The following is a 17,202-nucleotide window of genomic DNA, read 5'->3' as shown; positions in this document are numbered from 1 at the left end:
GAGATCAGAGAGGCTAAACCCTAGAAGCTAGCCTACGGTATGATTGTATATTGTGATTGTTGTCCTACGGACTAAACTCTTCGGTTTATATAGACACCGGAGAGGGTTAGGGTTACACAAGGTCGGTTACAAAGGAGGAGATATCCATATACGTATTGCCTAGCTTGCCTTCCACGCCAAGTAGAGTCCCATCCGGACACGAGACGAAGTCTTCAATCTTGTATCTTCATAGTCTAACAGTCCGGCCAATGGAGATAGTCCGGCTGTCCGGAGACCCCCTAATCCAGGACTCCCGCAGTCCCTAACTTGAAGACCGGTTCAGGGGGCTACTGACGGTGTCCTGGACTAGGGGGTACTCAACACGTCATCTCCCGATCTGTTAGATTGGGCCGAGGACCCCATGGCCGTGTATTCATGGGCCAGTTCGGACAGCTGCCGCATACATGGAAGATTCCACAAGATTTGGTGATCAAGACAAGGACCCCTCCCCACCGGCGTATTCGGCTAGGACTCTTGTTATCCTAGGCCTCTAGTGCATTATATAAACCGAGGCCAGGCTAGTCGATAGATCATATACAATAATCATACCATAGGCTAGCTTCTAGGGTTTTAGCCTCTACGATCTCGTGGTAGATCAACTCTTGTAATACTCGTATCATCAATATCAATCAAGCAGAACGTAGGGTATTACCTTCATCAAGAGGGCCCGAACCTGGGTAAACATCGTGTCCCCTGCCTCCTGTTACCATCGATCCTAGACGCACAGCTCGGGACCCCCTACCCGAGATCCGCCGGTTTTGACACCGACAATCGTGATTTTAGTTTAAATTTAAAATAAAATCACCACACTTATTTCCGAATGGAGTGAGTATTATTTTAGTTTGACCAATTTTGTGTGTGTGAATGCCCAGCAATTTTTTGATTTGTTTGTTTTTACTACATGTTCCCAATCCATCATGGAATACTGAATTCCGTAGCTTATGTGCTTTTGACAAAGTTCTGTTCTATAACTAATCTCCCACAGTAGCTAATATACCCTCGTGTAAAAATGGAATGAAAATCTAATACGTTATAGGAGTGAATAAATGAAATAGAAAAAAATCGTTTTCATTCATATAAGTTATGGCGGGCTAAGCATCCCGCCCGAAAAAAAAAGTGCTACAAAGTGCTTATGCGTTTTCCGTGCGACCACTCGCAGTCCGTCCGATGCAATTGTTAAATAATAGCACGTGGCAGATGGGATCGAAGGAAGCGGTGTGAAGTGACACGGTTTTTTTAGAAATTACACAATTTTAATACAGTACAATATAAGTTACGGAGTAGTATTTTGCATCTGTATGGTTATACTCCTCATCTTAAAATAAGTGTTAGCTATACTACTAAACTTGACGCACTTATTTTAGAAGCACTTATTTTAGAACGGAGGGAGTGCTACTGTTCATCCATTTATGCATTCTTTTCTCTAGACGTGAACCCTTTTCCCATTCTCATTCTCCTCTCGTTCGTTTTTCTCTTTTTCTTCCCAGGATTCATCCATAGATCGTTGCTAGATCCAGCAAGTGAGAAGGACGTGGTGAGTAGTATTTGCGGCAGAGTGTCGTGGTTGCAGGCTCTCGGCGGCGGCCGGTCCTCCAGCTCGACTACACGTGCCTGCTGCTCACCCGCTGCCGTCGATTGGATGGCCGTGGAGTTCGCTCCCCTTGAACCTAAGCGGCGACTCTCCTCCAAGTAATCTCTCCTCTTCCCCTCCTTCTCCTTCCTTCCCAGATGCTTGGTCTGCTAGGATCCAGCAATTGCGTGGATTTTGAATTCTTCATGAGAAATCGGCTCGTGGTCTCCTGTTATCCCCTGCCTGCAGCTCGTGGAGATTTTTTTCTGGTGGAGATAAGGAGATGCTTATGGTCTATTGACCTTGTTTTTTTTATCTTGCATGGTTTCTTCTTACTCATAATTTTCATGCTCGCAAGACGGAGAGGGTGTTCTCCGGTGAGGTACTACTCAGAAGCCGGGAAGGGCAAATGTAGAGATGACCAATATGCGCATGGAGTTTTTTTAGGATCAAGCGAGCGAAGACTTGCCTCAATTTATGTGAGAGTTGCTCATATCCCCCTGCCCTTTTGCTTACCTTGCCTTGTTTTGGGAAATTAACTCTCTTTTTCAGTTCACATTCTGCGCAACTTAGATCGTCTCTTCAACTTACATTGTCTCTTCAATACATCCGTATTAATTATATGAAGTTCCATATAGCAAAAGGTGTTCAATACTTCATTGTTTTGTCTACTACCTATAACACCTATAATCTGTAAATAATTCATTGTCTTGCCTGTACTTGTTAACATTCATATACGTGAATACACATACATTTATTTGGTTGAGGAGGCTATGTTGATGTCTAATTTTTTCGAGAGACTATTCATGAGAGTGATGAGAGTGTTAGTGCGAGAGATATTAGTAATCACTATTTAGGTGGAATTTATTTGTGAACTTTCTCTAGAATGATCAAATATAGTACTCCCTCCGTTCCTAAATATAAGTTTTTTTTAGAGATTCCAATACGGACTACATACGGAGCAAAATGAGTGAATCTACACTCTAAAACTCCCTCCGTTCCTAAATATAAGTATTTTTAGATATTCCGGTACGGAATACATACGAAGCAAAATGAGTGAATCTGCACTTTAAAATACATCTAAATACATCCGTATGTAGTCTGTATTAAAATATCTAAAAAGGCTTATATTTCGACACAGAGGTATGTAGCTATGTGAAAATATCCATGCTTAAACTTTTTAAAATGATGATAGAAGAGAGATAAAAATATTCAGGGATAATAAATCCATACCTACTAATAAAAGAAATAGGTATTCTTAGTCCGTCATGTTATTTTATAGAAAACCTCCTGATTTTTCTGACATTAAACCTGCAGTAGATATCGAATGTTTTTTTTAAAATACTCATATCTTCTAAACTGTAACTCTAAATTTAACATGTTATATATGAATTTTGATTAGAAAAATATGTAGAATTTGAATAGGATGTTATTTTACATGTTAACAATTTTTAAAAAATTACTATCTAGGGTGCAATCTTAATCAATAATGCATTATCACTGTTTTTGTCGTTTTCCTTTACCGGCCCATAACAATAGCCCATTTCACACATGACATGAATAAATGCATGATCATCACTTGCATGTTTCTTTGTACGGATTAAATCTATATGCAAGTCGTGTTGGAATAGAATACCTGTGGAATCATCAACTGCGCTGTTGTAGGCTAAGAACATCTTTGTCTGGGCCGTAGCTACAAATTCTCAAATTATAGACCATTTTTTTGTAAATTAAGAGCATGTGGTTATTTTTTCTCCCGTTGCAACGCACGGGCCTTTTTGCTAGTAACTAATAAAAAAGTAATATTTTGCGGAAAGATCAGACATATTTATATATATGGTTAGGTTGTCTTCGACTCTATGTAATTGCACATGCATTGTCTATGCAAAATTCTAGTTTTGTTGACTTGATGAACTATATTGTAAATTAGAATATCTCTTTATAAACAATATTCTTTGCGGCATCTTCAGCTGGACACTCTTTGTTATTGATCAGCACCTTCAATCATTCCTTGCTTGTCACTCTTGATAATGCCACATACAGTTGTCCATGGAAGAATGCTTGCTTAGGCAAATATATTCCTACCTTGTTTACGCAAGGATGTTGTTGTCGTCGAGCATTATTTGCAGTTCTTTGACGGTGTTGGGGTCTACTGTTGATTTATTATCATTGCATCTTGGCGCACTTATCCTGTTTGCCACCTTATTTACATTTACATTATCATTGATGTACAGCCGTGTGAACCAAGGTTTGTATGTACCTTTAGGTAAAAGAGTTCCGATGTGGTTGTAGTTCTGTCCATGCAAACGAAAAACATAAATTTCTTTGCGAGTGTTTATTTCCTTGTCCACAACTCCTCCCATCGATGTGAATAAAAACATTGAGTTGTATGACCTTATAATCCAGCCCTTCATTTAAGAGGTTTCTGAGGTATGGTGGAGGGTCTCTTAGTGGTGGCAGATTGATTTTTCCCTGTTTGCTGCATATTCCAAAAGAGGGTGTTGTAGTTCCTTTGTTGAATTTAATCGTTCTTCACACCATAGCAATGATTTGCAATATTAGCATTTGTATGTTGGCCTTCCGAAGTTCCATGTCTTTCTATTAGCACTTGTTGAGGTTGTGGTTCTGTTGTTGTCCCCAACATTGATTCTAATGTTAATTTTGTTGCTTTTGCTTCTTGTATGCTTCAATTCCTTATCTTCTTTAGCATTATCCTTTCTGAATTGTTTAGGAGCCTGTGTGTTTGTATTTCTTCTTCCCTCTGCATTCCTTGTCCGCTTTGTGCTCCTTGAGTTTAGAGCTTGATCTTTCTTTTTGTATGGTGAGCTGCTAGCGCTGACGTATGTTGGACTATCATCTCTACAAAATTTATTTCGTTAGTGGCATATAGAGTTTTCTTAATAATGTTTTGCCACGGCAGACATGTAAGTGCATTTGGAGATAGACTAATAATGGGGGTGTCACATACAGAACATCTGGAGATCAATATTATTTATCTGGTATGGCACTATAAATCTATAAGTGTTCAATAGTGTTGCTCTTTTTTGTAGCTTTCAGCCTTTCACACTACTGTCATGGTAGTGTGTGGATGCATGGAAAAACATGGTTAAAAGAGTTTTGACATAGAAGATTAGAAGCAAGGTTGAGCTGAGATCAAATGCTGACACACATGAGGATTGCATGTGGATATTACCTGAGGTTGATGGTGTTGATGTCGTTTCTTTGTGCCTTCGATCATTTGGGCGTCGCGGGCGTATATTGGATGCAAGTTGCTAGAGTTGTTTCCATGCCTTCGATTTGTCGGCCGTCTTTGTGTGTTCGATCGTCCTAACATCTTGATAAAAGAGCTATTAAGAAAGTACATCATGGGTCAGACCCAAGAGTTGAACGTCGTCTTGTAAAACTACTGTTGAATGATGACTATGTTATATAAATAGAAGGGATGAGCGTGTGACCATATTTCTTTTTGTTTTCTGAGACTATGATCTAACAATTTTACTCCGTACTATGTATATTGAAGAATGGACTGTATTGTGTAGATTATCCGAGGCAAAAAAATTCTCGAAATATGTTGGATGTTAAGGAAGTTAAAAATAATTTGCAGATTAAAAAGAGGAACTATATAATACCTTGATGCTTAATAATTAGAAAAAGGAAATTATAGGTTGCTTAGTTCACGTGGGAATTGATAAATCTTGGACTCCTTTGCTGAGTCATACATGTCCGTGACCTTGAGGGATGTGTACATTGAGTCCGATTCCTTTTCTCGTACATGGTCATGACTCTTGCTAGCCTTTTTTTAGTTAATGATGACCCTTGCTAGCCTAACGTGATTAGATCAGATGCAAGTCTTTCTGTGCATAAGCATGTATACACGTGACAACGTGGTAGTTCAATATATTGGTACGCACACGTTAATATGTTACGTAAAATCTTTAAATCTCAGCCATTATTTTCTTGATCAAACGGCGCAAATAATATTAGCATATGTGGACGAACATGATGGCTTATTTGTCTTCTGTCTTAATTATATAATAGATAGTAGGTTTCCACTCATCATACAGTTTCCTAGGGATAGAAACTTCTAATTCAAGCTTTTCTTCATAAGATTGTATTAAAGAATCAACGATTTGTTTCGTAAAAGCTTTATTTTGACTATAAGCATGAGGAGAATTTAGCATGGGTTGCAACAAGGAAATACAATCTATCAAAGAGCAATTATCATAATTAAATTCCTTAAAATCCAAAATAGTGGGTTCATTGATATATAAAGTTTTGACCTCTTCAACCCCATTTTTCCCAATTTTTGCATCAAGATCTAAAAACTCCGAATCATTGGGACGCCTTTTAGATAAAGTTGACTCATCTCCAGCCCCATCATTATCAAGATTCACATTACAAAACAAAGATTTATTAGGAGACACATCAATCACTTTTAGATCTTCATCCTTATTATCATGAAAACTAAAAGAACACGCTTTCATAAAGCAATCTTTTTTAGCACGCATTCTAGGGTTCTTCCTTTGCACTCATCAATGAAATTCTCATGGCTTTGATAGACTCATTGATATCATGCTTAGGTGGAATAGATCTAAGTTTCAGAGAATCAACAACAAGAGAAATTCTATCCACGTTCCTAGCCAACTCATCAATCTTAAGCAATTTTTCTTCAAGCAAGGCATTGAAATTCTTTTGCAAAATCATAAATTCTTGAACACTAGTCTCAAAATCAGAGGGCATCTTATTAAAATTTTCATAAGAGTTGTTGTAGGAATTGCCATAATTATTAGAGGAATTACTAGGAAACGACCTAGGATTAAAGTTTCCTCTATACGCGTTATTACCAAAATTGTTCCTACCAACAAAATTCACATCCATAGATTCATTATTATTCTCAATCAAAGTAGACAAAGGCATATCATTAGGATCAGAAGAAACACTCTTATTAACAAACAATTTCATAAGTTCATCCATCTTTCCACTCAAAACATTAATTTCTTCTATAGCATGAACCTTTTTACTAGTAGATCTTTCGGTGTGCCATTGAGAATAATTAACCATAATATTATCTACTCCCTCCGTTCCAAATTACTCATCATGGTTTTAGTTTAAATTTGAACTAAAACCACGACGAGTAATTTGGAACGGAGGGAGTAGGAGTTTAGTAGTTTCTCCTAAAGTGATTTCCATAAAAGTGCCTCCTGCGGCCGAATCTAAAAGATTTCTAGAAGCAAAATTCAATCCAGCATAAAAAAATTGTATGATCATCCATAAGTTTAATCCATGAGTAGGGCAATTACGTATCATTAATTTCATCCTCTCCCAAGCTTGTGCAACATGCTCATGATCAAGTTGTTTAAAATTCATAATATCGTTTCTAAGAGAGATGATCTTAGCAGGAGGAAAATACTTAGAGATAAAAGCATCTTTGCACTTATTCCATGAATCAGTACTATTTTTAGGCAAAGACGAAAACCAAGTTTTAGCACGATCTCTAAGCGAAAATGGAAATAGCTTCAATTTAACAATATCATTATCCACATCTTTCTTCTTTTTCATATCACACAATTCAACAAAGATGTTTAGATGGGTAGCATCATCTTCACTAGGAAGGCCAGAAAACGGATCTTTCATGACAAGATTCAGCAAAGCAGCATTAATTTCACAAGATTCAACATCGGTAAGAGGAGCAATCGGAGTTCTAATAAAATCATTATTGTTGGTATTGGAAAAGTCACACAATTTAGTATTATCTTGAGCCATCATGACAAACAATCCAACACACAAGCACACAATAAGCAAGCAAAAGAAACGGACAAGAGGCGAACGGAAAAGAGGGCGAATAAAACGGCAAGGGTGAAGTGGGGAGAGGAAAACGAAAGACAAATTGCGAATAATGTAATGTGAGGGTAAGAGTTTGTGATGGGTACTTGGTATCGGCGCCAGAAATCCACATGTTGGCGGGAGATCAAAGCTTGACTTGACTTGGTGTAAACCTCCCCGGCAACGGCACCAGAAATCCTTCTTGCTACCTCTTGAGTTTGCGTTGGTTTTCCCTTGAAGAGGAAAGGGTGATGCAGCAAAGTAGCGTAAGTATTTCCCTCAGTTTTGAGAACCAAGGTATCAATCCAGTAGGAGGTAACACGCAAGTCCCTAATACCTGCACAAATAAACAAGAACCTCGCAACCAACGCTATAAAGGGGTTGTCAATCCCTTCACGGTCACTTATGAAAGTGAGATCTGATAGAGATAATAAGATAAATATTTTTGGTATTTTTATTGTATAGATTGGAAAATAAAGACAGGAAAATAAACAACTATGGAAATAGCAAGTAGATAGGAAAAAAATATGATGGAAGATAGACCCGGGGGCCATAGGTTTCACTAGTGGCTTCTCTCAAGATAGCAAATTCTATGGTGGGTGAACAAATTACTGTCAAGCAATTGATAAAAAAGCGCATAGTTATGAGAATACCTAGGCATGATCATGTATATAGGCATCACATCCACGACAAGTAGACCGAAACGATTCTGCATCTACTACTATTACTCCACACATCGACCGCTATCCAGCATGCATCTAGAGTATTAAGTTCATAAGAACAGAGTAACGCGTTAGGCAAGATGACATGGTGTAGAGGGATAAACTCAAGCAATATGATATAAAACCCATATTTTTATCCTTGATGGCAACAATACAATACGTGCCTTGCTGCACATGCTGTCACTGGGAAAGGACACCGCAAGATTGAACCCAAAGCTAAACACTTCTCCCATTGCAAGAAAGATCAATCTAGTAGGCCAAACCAAACTGATAATTCGAAGAGACTTGCAAAGATATTAAATCATGCATAAAAGAATTCAGAGAAGAATCAAATATTGTTCATAGATAATCTTGACATAAACCCACAATTCATCGGATCTCGACAAACACACCGCAAAAGGAATTACATCGAATAGATCTCCAAGAGAATCGAGGAGAACTTTGTGTTGAGATCCAAAGAGAGAGGAGAAGCCATCTAGCTAATAACTATGGACCCGAAGGTGTGTGGTAAACTACTTACACATCATCGGAGAGGCTATGGTGTTGATGTAGAAGCCCTCCGTGATCGATTCCCCCTCTGGCGGAGCGCCGGAAAAGGCCCCAAGATGGGATCTCACGGGTACAGAAGGTTGCGACAGTGGAAATAGGGTTTCGTGGTGCTCCTGGATGTTTTCGGGGTATATGGGTATATATATAGGAGGAGGAAGTACGTCGGTGGAGCTGCGAGGGGCCCACGAGGGTGGGGGCGCGCCCTCCTGCCTCATGGCCTCCTTGCTTCTTTCTTGACGTCCAATCCAAGTCTCCTGGATCACGTTTGTTTCAAAAATAACTCTCCCGAAGGTTTCATTCCGTTTGGATTCCATTTGATATTCCTTTTCTGCGAAACAATGAAATAGGCAAAAAAACAACAATTTGCACTAGGCCTTTGGTTAGTAGGTTAGTCCCAAAAATTATATAAAAAGGTATATTAAAGCCCATTAAATATCCAAAATAGATAATATAATAGCATGGAACAATCAAAAATTATAGATACGTTGGAGACGTATCAGAAAGGACATCGCAAGATTGAACCCAAAGCTAAGCACTTCTCCCATTGCAAGAAAAATCAATCTAGTAGGCCAAACTAAACCGATAATTCGAAGAGACTTGCGAAGATATCAAATCATGCATATAAGAATTCAGAGAAGAACCAAATAATATTCATAGATAATCTTGTTCGTAAATCCACAATTCATCGGATCTCGACAAACACACCGCACAAGAGTATTACATCGAATAGATCTCCAAGAACATCGAGGAGAACTTTGTATTGAGAATTGAAGAGAGAGAAGAAGCCATCTAGCTAATAACTATGGACCCGAAGGTCTGGGGTAAACTACTCAGGCTTCAACGGAGAGGCATTGGTGTTGATGTAGAAGCCCTCCCTGATCAATTCCCCCTCCGGCAGATTGTCGGAAAAGGCCCCAAGATGGGATCTCATGGGTACAGAAGATTGCGGCGGTGGAAGAGTGGTTTCGTGGCTCTCCTTGATGTTTCTAGGGTATAAGAGTATATATAGGCGAAAGAAGTATGTCGGTGGAGCTACGAGGGGCCCACGAGGGTGGGGGCGCGCCCTCCTGCCTCGTGGCCTCCTCGTGGAGTTCCAGACTTCAACTCCAAGTCTTCTGGATTGCTTTCGGTCCAAGAAAGATCATCGCGAAGGTTTCATTCCGTTTGGACTTCGTTTGGTATTCCTTTTCTGCAAAACTCTAAAATAGGCAAAAAAACAGAAACTCGCACTAGGCCTCTAGTTAATAGGTTAGTCCCAAAAATAATATAAAAGAGCATATTGAAGCCCATTAAACATCCAAAATAGATAATATAATAGCATGGAACAATCAAAAATTATAGATACATTGGAGATGTATCATGCCCCCCTCCACAGTTACACACCTCGGTCATATCGTCATAGTGCTTAGGCGAAGCCCTACGCCGGTAAACTTCATCATCACCGTCGTCACACCGTCGTGCTGATGGAACTCTCCCTCGGCCTCAACTAGATCAAGAGTTCAAGGGACGTCACCGAGCTGAACGTGTGCTGAACGTGGAGGTGCCGTACGTTCGGTGCTTGGATCGGTTGGATCGCAAAGACGTTCGACTACATCAACTGTGTTATTAAACGCTTCCGCTTTCGGTCTACGAGGGTACATACACACACACTCCCTTGTCGTTGACATGCATCTCCTAGATAGATCTTGCGTGATCGTAGGATTATTTTTGAAATGCTGTGTTCCCCAACAGTGGCATCCGAGCCAGGTCTATGCGTAGATGTTATATGCACGAGTAGAACACAATGAGTTGTGGGCGATAATAGTCATATTGCTTACCAGCAACGTCTTACTTTGATTCGGCGTTATTGTTGGATGAAGCGGCCTGGACCGACATTACATGACCGCGTTCATGAGACTAGTTCTACCGACGTGCTTCGCACACAGGTGGCTAGCGGGTGTCTGTTTCTCCAGCTTTAGTTTAATCGAGTTTGACTACACCCGATCCTTGTTGAAGGTTAAAACGGCACACTTGACGAAAAATTGTTGTGGTTTTGATGCGTAGGTAAGAATGGTTCTTGCTAGAAGCCCATAGCAACCACGTAAAACTTGCAACAACAAAGTAGATGGCGTCTAACTTGTTTTGCAGGGCATGTTGTGATGTGATATGGTCAAGACATGACGATATATAAATTGTTGTATGAGGTGATCATGTTTTGTAACAGTTACCGGCAACTCGCAGGAGCCATATGGTTGTTGCTTTATTATATGAGATGCAATCGCCATGTAATTGCTTTACTTTATCACTAAGCGGTAGCGATAGTCGTAGAGGCAATAGTTAGCGAGACGACAACGATGGTACGATGGAGATCAAGGTGTCAAGCCGGCGACGATGGTGATCATGACGGTGCTTTGGAGATGGAGATCAAAGGCACACGATGATGATGGCCATATCATATCACTTATTTTGATTGCATGTGATATTTATCCTTTATGCATCTTATTTTGCTTAATACGACGGTAGCATTATAAGATGATCTCTCACTAAATTTCAAGGTATAAGTGTTCTCCTTGAGTATGCACCGTTGCTACAGTTCGTCGTGTCGAGACACCATGTGATGATCGGGTGTGATAAGCTCTACGTTCACATACAACGGGTGCAAGCCAGATTTGCACACGCAGAATACTCGGGTTAAACTTGACGAGCCTAGCATATGCAGATATGGCCTCAGAACACTGAGACCGAAAGGTCGAGCATGAATCATATAGTATATATGATCAACATAGTGATGTTCACCATTAAAAAATATTCCATATCATGTGATGATCAAACATGGTTTAGTTGATATGGATCATGTGATCATTTAGATGACTAGAGAGATGTTTATCTAAGTGGGAGTTCTTAAGTAATATGATTAATTGAACTTTAATTTATCATGAACTTAGTACCTGATAGTATTTTGCATGTCTATGTTGTTGTAGATAAATGGACCGTGCTACTGTTCCTTTGAATTTTAATGGGTTCCTAGAGAAAGCTAAGTTGAAAGATGATGGTAGCAATTACACGGACTGGGTCCGTAACTTGAGGATTATCCTCATTCCTACACAGAAGAATTACATCATGGAAGCACCGCTAGGTGCAAAGCCCGCTGCAGGAGCAACACCAGATGTTATGAACGTCTGGCAGAGCAAAGCTGATGACTACTTGATAGTTCAGTGTGCCATGCTTTACAGCTTAGAATCGGGACTTCAACAACGTTTTAAACGTCATGGAGCATATCAGATGTTCCAGGAGTTGAATTTAATATTTCAAGCAAATGCCCGAATTGAGAGATATGAAGTCTCCAATAAGTTCTATAGCTGCAAGATGGAGGAGAATAGTTCTGTCAGTGAACATATACTCAGAATGTCTGGGTACCACAACCACTTGACTCAACTGGGAGTTAATCTTTCTGATGATAGTGTCATTGACAGAGTTCTTCAATCACTGCCAGCAAGCTACAAAAGCTTCATGATGAACTATAATATGCAAGGGATGGATAAGACGATTCCCGAGCTCTTCGCAATGCTAAAGGCTGCGGGGGTAGAAATCAAGAAGGAGCATCAAGTGTTGATGGTCAACAAGACCCCTAGTTTCAAGAAGAAGGGCAAATGGAAGAAGGGGAACTTCAAGAAGAATGGCAAGCAAGTTGCTGCTCGAGTGAAGAAGCCCAAGTCTGGACCCGATCCTTGTTGAAGGTTAAAACGGCACACTTGACGAAAAATTGTTGTGGTTTTGATGCGTAGGTAAGAATGGTTCTTGATAGAAGCCCATAGCAACCACATAAAACTTGCAACAACAAAGTAGATGACGTCTAACTTGTTTTGCAAGGCATGTTGTGATGTGATATGGTCAAGACATGACGGTATATAAATTGTTGTATGAGGTGATCATGTTTTTTAACAGTTACCGGCAACTCGCAGGAGCCATATGGTTGTCGCTTTACTATATGAGATGCACTCGCCATGTAATTGCTTTACTTTATCACTAAGCGGTAGCGATAGTCGTAGAGGCAATAGTTGGCGAGACGATAACGATGGTACGATGGAGATCAAGGTGTCAAGCCAGCGACGATGGTGAAGGGATTGGTCACTGGAAGTGAAAATGCCCCAAGTATTTCGCGGATAAGAAGGATGGCAAAGTGAAAGGTATATTTGATATACATGTTATTGATGTGTACCTTACTAATGCTCATAGTAGTGCCTGGGTATTTGATACTGGTTCTGTTGCTCATATTTGCAACTCGAAACAGGGGCTACGGATTAAACGAAGATTGGCTAAGGACGAGGTGACGATGCGCGTGGGAAATGGTTCCAAAGTCGATGTGATCGCCGTTGGCACACTACCTCTACATCTACCTTCGGGATTAGTATTAGACCTAAATAATTGTTATTTGGTGCCAGCATTAAGTATGAACATTATATCTGGATCTTGTTTGATGCGAGATGGTTATTCATTTAAATCGGAGAATAATGGTTGTTCTATTTATATGAGTAATATCTTTTATGGTCATGCACCCTTGATGAGTGGTCTATTTTTATTGAATCTCGATAGTAGTGATATACATATTCATAGTATTGAAGCCAAAAGATATAAGTTTAATAATGATAGTGCAAGTTATTTGTGGCACTGTCGTTTAGGTCATATTGGTGTAAAGCGCATGACGAAACTCCATGCTGATGGGCTTTTGGAATCACTTGATTATGAATCACTTGATGCTTGCGAACCATGCCTCATGGGCAAGATGACTAAGACTCCGTTCTCCGGAACAGTGGAGCGAGCAATAAACTTATTGGAAATAATACATACTGATGTATGTGGTCCGATGAGTGTTGATGCTCGTGGCGGGTATCGTTATTTTCTGACCTTCACAGATGATTTGAGCAGATATGGGTATAACTACTTGATGAAACATAAGTTTGAAACATTTGAAAAGTTTAAAGAATTTCAGAGTGAAGTGGAAAATCATCGTAACAAGAAAATTAAGTTTCTACAATCTGATCGTGGAGGTGAATATTTGAGTTATGAGTTTGGTCTTCATTTGAAACAATGCAGAATAGTTTCGCAACTCACACCACCTGGAACACCAAAGCGTAATGGTGTGTCCGAACGTCGTAACTGCACTTTATTAGATATGGTGCGATCTATGATGTCTCTTACTGATTTACCGCTATCGTTTTGGGGTTATGCTTTAGAGACGACTGCATTCACGTTAAATAGGGCACCATTGAAATCCGTTGAGACGACACCATATGAACTGTGGTTTGGTAAGAAACTCAAGTTGTCGTTTCTTAAGTTTGGGGCTGCAATGCTTATGTGAAAAAGCTTCAACCTGATAAGCTCGAACCCAAATCGGAGAAATGTGTCTTCATAGGATACCCAAAGGAGACTGTTGGGTGCACCTTCTATCACAGATCCGAAGGCAAGATATTCGTTGCTAAGAATGGATCCTTTCTATAGAAGGAGTTTCTCTCGAAAGAAGTGAGTGGGAGGAAAGTAGAACTTAATGAGCTAACTGTACCTTCTCCCTTATTGGAAATTAGTTCATCACAGAAATCAGTTCCAGTGATTCCTACACCAATTAGTGAGGAAGCTAATGATGTTGATCATGAAACTTCTGATCAAGTTACTACCAAACCTCGTAGGTCAACCAGAGCAAGATCCACACCAGAGTGGTATGGTAATCCTGTTCTGGAGGTCATGTTACTTGACCATGATGAACCTACGAACTATGAGGAAGTGATGATGAGCCCAGATTCCGCAAAATGGCTTGAGGCCATGAAATCTGAGATGGGATCCATGTATGAGAACCAAGTATGGACTTTGGTTGACTTGCCCGATGATCGGCAAGCAATAGAGAATAAATGGATCTTCAAGAAGAAGACTGAGGCTGATGGTAATGTTACTGTCTGCAAAGCTCGACTAGTTGCGAAAGGTTTTCCACAAGTTCAAGGAGTTGACTACGATGAGACCTTCTCACCCGTTGTCGGTGTAAAAACCAGCGGATCTCGGGTAGGGGGTCCCAAACTGTGCATCTAAGGATCAAAGGTAATAGGAGACAGGGGACACGATGTTTACCCAGGTTCGGGCCCTCTTGATGGAGGTAATACCCTACTTCCTGCTTGATTGACTTTGATGAGTATAGGGGTTACAAGAGTTGATCTACCTCGAGATCGTATGTTGTGGTCTAAACCCTATAGGTATGATGAGTAATGTCATAATAATTTATCGACTAGCCTGGCCTCGGCTTATACAATGTACCAGAGGCCTAGGATAACAAGAGTCCTAGTCGAATACGCCGGTGGAGAGGAGTCCTTGTCTTGATCACCAAGTCTTGTGGAATCTTCCTCGTGTATACATCGGCTGTCTGAACTGGCCCATGAGCATACGGACATGGGGGTCCTCGGCCCAATCCAATTGATAGGGAGACGACGTGGTGAGTACCCCCTAGTCCAGGACACCGTCAGTAGCCCCCTGAACCGGTCTTCAAGTTGGGGACGCTCCTCGATTCTTCTGAAATGTTCATCATCTTCGGTCGTCGGTCTTGAAAACTGGTTCAACAAATCTTCCCATCTTCGATCTTGAGGATCACCGAAGTAAATCCGAAGAGTTTACACGTCGGGTATCCGAGGAGCCCCTTTTAGTTCTCGGCCTTTATCAATGCCTTGTTATTTTTATGCCACACCTCGGGTTTGAAGTTTTTCCCGGGCGGCAGCGTCCTCTTGCGCCCGAGCTCCAACGGTGGACTGCATTCGAGGTATCTTTTGCAGCCGAGTACCAACGCCGGACTGCTTCCGAGCTCCAACACCGGAATGTATCCGAGCTCCAACACCGGACTATGTCCAAGCTCCAACGTCGGGCTGTATCCGAGCTCCAACGCTGGACTATATCCGAGGTGTCATAAATCACCTTGGTTCAAAAAAGTTGAATGAGTTTAGCCGAGCTTAATGCCGGAAATGCCCTCTATGGAGCCAGCCACTAGTGCCCGAGCTTTATGCCAGACTGCTTCCGAGGTGGTGCACCACCCCGATTGTGGGCCGATTTTTTGTCAATATTTTTGATTGGTGCAATTTATTCTCTGCCGAGATATATAGCCAGTAGCCCTCAAGGTGTGTATCGGTCTAAAACCCGAGATGCACCTAAAGGATGACATAAGACCGTTGATCCCATTAGCCCCTGAGACTCAGGTTGATTCACAAAATTGGCCTGAGGATCAACTCCTAGCTCGGCGGAATACTTCGGGACACAAGAAGCGGTGTGCAAATTCCTCGAGACTCAGGTTGGGTGCGGCCGACCAACCCGAGGATCATAATCTCCTTGAAAGCTATATTGCACTTGAAATTTTCTGTATTGGATTGTCAATGCAGTAGCCCCTGAGACACTGGTCGGGTGGCAACACCAAAGCAGGGGATAGATACGCCCCAAATCAGGTGTTTCCGCAATAACAAAACAACCCTTAGCCGACGTCTGGGCTCCCAGAGGCAGTTATGTTAGCGGAAATAAGGCAATCAGATATGCGGTCTTTATAACTTTCACTTAGTCATAGGAGCTTAAAGTTGGGAGGCCAGTTACTAGCCCCCAGTTAGTGTTTGGCGACAGCCGAGGTCAAGCCGTAAACACTTTGGCCAATGTTATGAACGGCCCGTCATTTAACATAGTCATCGGATCGCTCACCAGTTTACGCTTATTGTGACAGTCAATTTTCGGCTTTCTCCACTGAGGTGCTTAACCATGTGAGCTGGAAGCACAATCGCAGTGGTTCTCCCTTTGCACACCTAGCCGAACAAAGCGGAACGTAGGAGGCAAGCGCAGGAGCCGGGCAACCCAACTATTGATCGAAGACACAATTCGAAACCGATGCATATATAGCAATATCCGAGAATGTTTTTGTCGAATCTCTAAAGGTGTCCGGCACTGCACTGCCAGACTTATGCTGGAAACACACAAATAGTTTGAAAGTGCCACAATCTTGGAAAACCAAAAGACGTTAGTAAAAACTTGACGTCCGAACAAGATCAAGTGTTCGGTGCCAATCCGAAAATTGGAAAAAAGAAAAAAAATTGCTTCTGCCGTGCTTTAACATGACACATCCGATCTCAACACTTCAAGCGGGCCAGCCTACGGCTTCAAGCTCCTTATCCCAAAGGCGGAGTACTTCTTCGGGGCCAGTTTAGCGAACTAAACTTGAGCGGCTTTTTAGAGAGAAGACAGGCTATCCAGCTATTGACCATACACTCGAGTCGAAAAAGGAGCGGTAAAAAAAAGACTTTGCAACAACCAAGAAGAAAACACATTTACTATAAAACAGCTCATATAAATTTTAAGAGCCCCCAAGTGACTTGGGTAACAGAATTTTATGTATAATGATTGTATGTACCGATGTTATCATATCTATGTTCACCCGAACTTTAAACGCGTCTTAACCGACTGTCGGCTTCTCCCTCTTGGGTCAAGGACCGAAAAGTGTCATGTACTCCACCT

At 41.0% G+C, this 17,202-nt stretch overlaps 1 long non-coding RNA gene across 1 annotated transcript; it reads left to right on the top strand.

The window, feature by feature from the left end:
• The first annotated feature begins 1,460 nt into the window (after positions 1-1,460).
• On the top strand, positions 1,461-5,065 carry LOC125550566. Its single transcript, XR_007301692.1, has 2 exons — positions 1,461-2,088; positions 4,660-5,065. It is a non-coding gene; the product is annotated as an uncharacterized LOC125550566 (long non-coding RNA).
• The last annotated feature ends 12,137 nt before the right edge of the window (positions 5,066-17,202 follow it).

The sequence above is a fragment of the Triticum urartu genome, chromosome 1 (genome assembly GCF_003073215.2).
Source record: "Triticum urartu cultivar G1812 chromosome 1, Tu2.1, whole genome shotgun sequence".
NCBI classification, from domain to species: Eukaryota; Viridiplantae; Streptophyta; class Magnoliopsida; order Poales; family Poaceae; genus Triticum; species Triticum urartu.
This window is presented reverse-complemented; position numbering and strand designations above follow the sequence as displayed.